A 5,000-nucleotide genomic window follows, 5' to 3' on the forward strand; every position below is an offset into this window, starting at 1 on the left:
TTATCTCTTGCCGCGAAATTGGCGCGCAAGAGTTGGGTGTCAGACGCACGGCTTTAAAACGAGCTTCACGGCCGGTCCTCTCAATTCCGTGTACGGTACACGCAAGATGCGGGTTCCACTTCCAGACTACCCGGTCCCTTCTCTCTACGAGAATCGATAGTAGAAGAACGGCTCGAAAACGCGTCTCAGAGACTAGGGGAAAAGAAGCGGTATGCGAGCGAAACGAAAACGCATTATGGAAACGTCGCGAAACAATGTTCGACGGTTGCTCGGTTCCAATCGTGCGGCCGTTTCAATTTCTCGTGCGCTTCACCGTCCCTCCGTAACTCTGGCCGATCGCGTATACCGAAGAGCCGACACGCGCAAAAACCACAGGCATTGTATACTGTATATATATATGTTACAGTCACAGCCTTCGCGCGTTTTACTCTCCGACGCGGGGTTTCCACGACGAAAGAGAGACAGTTTCGTGGCGGGTGACTCGGCCGAATCGCTACGACGGGTATTTCTATTATAGAACGAATCATCGCCACCCTTTACCAGTGCCCGACGAAGGAATCACAAGGTCATCTGGAGTTTACAATGCCAGCGACGGTAATTCCAACGAAGACCCGATAAGTCAACTCATCGTTCTATTTCTCCCCGTACAGAAAAGCGAATCGACGCTAACGCACCTCGCGCAAGCACGAACGTTCTCTTCGCGTGGATCATCCCATCGTCGAAAGATGTAAAGACGCATTGGAGATCGTGGTCTCTGGCGGGCTCATTGCACGCCCCACTGCATATCTTTCCTCGAATCGAGAATGATTCGTCCACTAAGGCTGCGAAACTACGCGTCGAGGAAACTAGGGGAAAGAAGCGGGATGCGAGCGAAACGACAATACATTATGGAAACGTCGCGAAACAATGTTCGGCGGTTGCTCGTTTCCTCCTGCGGACGTTTCATTGCTCGGGCGCTTCACGTCCCTCCGTAACCTTCGCGCGATCGCGTGCCCCGGAGAGCCGGCAACCGGTGAACCACAGGCGTATAAACTATAGTCTTCTATAGCAAGCCTTCGGCGGTTACTCTCCGACGCGGGGATTCCACGACGAGAGAGAATTTCGTGGCGGGTGACATCGGTCGAAACGCTACGACGGGTATTTCTATTATAGAACGAATCATCGCCACCCTTTACCAGTGCCCGACGAAGGAATCACAAGGTCATCTGGAGTTTACAATGCCAGCGACGGTAATTCCAACGAAGACCCGATAAGTCAACTCATCGTTCTATTTCTCCCCGTACAGACAAGCGAATCAACGCTATCGCACCTCACGCATGCACGAACGTTCTCTTCGCGTGAATCGTCCCATCGTCGAAAGATATAGCCGCTTGGAGATCGTGGCCCATCAAGTTCTTCCGTAACTCCTGCGCGATCGCGTACCCCGGAGAGCAGGCAACCGGTGAACCACAGGCGTATAAACTATAGTCTTCTATAGCAAGCCTTCGCGTTTACTCTACGACGCGGGGATTCCACGACGAGAGAGATTTTCGTGGCGGGTGACACGGCCGAATCGCTACGACGGGTATTTCTATTATAGAACGAATCATCGCCACCCTTTACCAGTGCCCGACGAAGGAATCACAAGGTCATCTGGAGTTTACAATGCCAGCGACGGTAATTCCAACGAAGACCCGATAAGTCAACTCATCGTTCTATTTCTCCCCGTACAGAAAAGCGAATCGGCGCTATCGCACCTCACGCAAGCAGGAATGATCTCTTCGCGTGGATCGTCCCATCGTCGAAAGATGTAAGACGTACAGAAATCGTGGTCCATCACGATTATTCGTAACTCTCCGAGTCGCGTATCTGAGAGTAGGACAAACGGAGAACCACAGGCATAAATAATACTATATGTTTCTTATATAGTTAGCCTTCGCGTTTTACTCTCCGACATGGGGATTCCACGACGAGAGAGAGTTTCGTGGCGGGTGTCTCGGCCGAATCGCTACGACGGGTATTTCTATTATAGAACGAATCATCGCCACCCTTTACCAGTGCCCGACGAAGGAATCACAAGGTCATCTGGAGTTTACAATGCCAGCGACGGTAATTCCAACGAAGACCCGATAAGTCAACTCATCGTTCTATTTCTCCCCGTACAGAAAAGCGAATCGACGCTATCGCACCTCGCGCGAGCACGTAACTACTCTTCGCGTGGATCGTCCCATCGTCGAAAGATGTAAGACGCACGGAAATCGTGGCCCATCAACGTTTTTTTGTAACTCTGCCGATCGCGTATCACAGAGCCGAGACGCACATACCACAGGCGTATAATACCGTTTTCTTTCGTATGGTAAGCCTTCGCGTTTACTCTTCGGCGCGGGGTTTCCACGTCGAGAGAGACATTCGTGGCGGGTGACATCGGTCGAAACGCTACGGACGGGTATTACTATTATAGAACGAATCATCGCCACCCTTTACCAGTGCCCGACGAAGGAATCACAAGGTCATCTGGAGTTTACAATGCCAGCGACGGTAATTCCAACGAAGACCCGATAAGTCAACTCAACGTTCTATTTCTCCCCGTACAGAAAAGCGAATCGACGCTGTTGCACCTCACGCAAGCACGAACGTTCTCTTCGCGTGGATCGTCCCATCGTCGAAAGATGTAAGACGCACGGAAATCGTGGCACATCACGTGTTTTCGGAACTCTGTCGACCGCGTATCTCAGAGACGACGCGCGCGAACCACTGGCATATACTATTATATATCGCGTTTTACCCTCCGACGCGGGGATTCCACGACGAGAGAGAGTTTCGTGAGCGGGTTGACTCGGAAGAAACGCTACGACGGGTATTTCTATTATAGAACGCATCATCGCCACCCTTTACCAGTGCCCGACGAAGGAATCACAAGGTCATCTGGAGTTTACAATGCCAGCGACGGTAATTCCAACGAAGACCCGATAAGTCAACTCAACGTTCTATTTCTCCCCGTACAGAAAAGCGAATCGACGCAATCGCACCATACGCGTGCACGTAAACAACTCTTCGCGTGGATCGTCCCATCGTCGAGAGACGTAAGTTTTCATAGTATGAATTCGCGTTTTACTCTCCGACGCGGGGATTCCACGACGAGAGAGAGTTTCGTGAGCGGGTTGACTCGGAAGAAACGCTACGACGGGTATTTCTATTATAGAACGCATCATCGCCACCCTTTACCAGTGCCCGACGAAGGAATCACAAGGTCATCTGGAGTTTACAATGCCAGCGACGGTAATTCCAACGAAGACCCGATAAGTCAACTCAACGTTCTATTTCTCCCCGTACAGAAAAGCGAATCGACGCAATCGCACCATACGCGTGCACGTAAACAACTCTTCGCGTGGATCGTCCCATCGTCGAGAGACGTAAGTTTTCATAGTATGAATTCGCGTTTTACTCTCCGACGCGGGGATTCCACGACGAGAGAGAGTTTCGTGAGCGGGTTGACTCGGAAGAAACGCTACGACGGGTATTTCTATTATAGAAACGCATCATCGCCACCCTTTACCAGTGCCCGACGAAGGAATCACAAGGTCATCTGGAGTTTACAATGCCAGCGACGGTAATTCCAACGAAGACCCGATAAGTCAACTCAACGTTCTATTACTCCCCGTACAGAAAAGCGAATCGACGCAATCGCACCATACGCGTGCACGTAACAACTCTTCGCGTGGATCGTCCCATCGTCGAGAGACGTAAGTTTCATAGTAAGCCTTCGGCGTTTTACTCTCCGACGCGGGGATTCCACGACGAGAGAGAGAGTTTCGTGAGCGGGTTGACTCGGAAGAAACGCTACGACGGGTATTTCTATTATAGAACGCATCATCGCCACCCTTTACCAGTGCCCGACGAAGGAATCACAAGGTCATCTGGAGTTTACAATGCCAGCGACGGTAATTCCAACGAAGACCCGATAAGTCAACTCAACGTTCTATTTCTCCCCGTACAGAAAAGCGAATCGACGCAATCGCACCATACGCGTACACGTAAACAACTCTTCGCGTGGATCGTCCCATCGTCGAGAGACGTAAGTTTTCATAGTATGAATTCGCGTTTTACTCTCCGACGCGGGGATTCCACGACGAGAGAGAGTTTCGTGAGCGGGTTGACTCCGAAGAAACGCTACGACGGGTATTTCTATTATAGAACGCATCATCGCCACCCTTTACCAGTGCCCGACGAAGGAATCACAAGGTCATCTGGAGTTTACAATGCCAGCGACGGTAATTCCAACGAAGACCCGATAAGTCAACTCAACGTTCTATTTCTCCCCGTACAGAAAAGCGAATCGACGCAATCGCACCATACGCGTGCACGTAAACAACTCTTCGCGTGGATCGTCCCATCGTCGAGAGACGTAAGTTTTCATAGTATGAATTCGCGTTTTACTCTCCGACGCGGGGATTCCACGACGAGAGAGAGTTTCGTGAGCGGGTTGACTCGGAAGAAACGCTACGACGGGTATTTCTATTATAGAACGCATCATCGCCACCCTTTACCAGTGCCCGACGAAGGAATCACAAGGTCATCTGGAGTTTACAATGCCAGCGACGGTAATTCCAACGAAGACCCGATAAGTCAACTCAACGTTCTATTACTCCCCGTACAGAAAAGCGAATCGACGCAATCGCACCATACGCGTGCACGTAACAACTCTTCGCGTGGATCGTCCCATCGTCGAGAGACGTAAGTTTCCATACTATGAATTCGCGTTTTACTCTCCGACGCGGGGATTCCACGACGAGAGAGTGTTTCGTGAGCGGGTTGACTCGGAAGAAACGCTACGACGGGTATTTCTATTATAGAACGCATCATCGCCACCCTTTACCAGTGCCCGACGAAGGAATCACAAGGTCATCTGGAGTTTACAATGCCAGCGACGGTAATTCCAACGAAGACCCGATAAGTCAACTCAACGTTCTATTGCTCCCCGTACAGAAAAGCGAATCGACGCAATCGCACCATACGCGTGC

The sequence above is a fragment of the Nomia melanderi genome, unplaced genomic scaffold, assembly GCF_051020985.1.
Source record: "Nomia melanderi isolate GNS246 unplaced genomic scaffold, iyNomMela1 scaffold0764, whole genome shotgun sequence".
NCBI lineage: Eukaryota > Metazoa > Arthropoda > Insecta > Hymenoptera > Halictidae > Nomia > Nomia melanderi.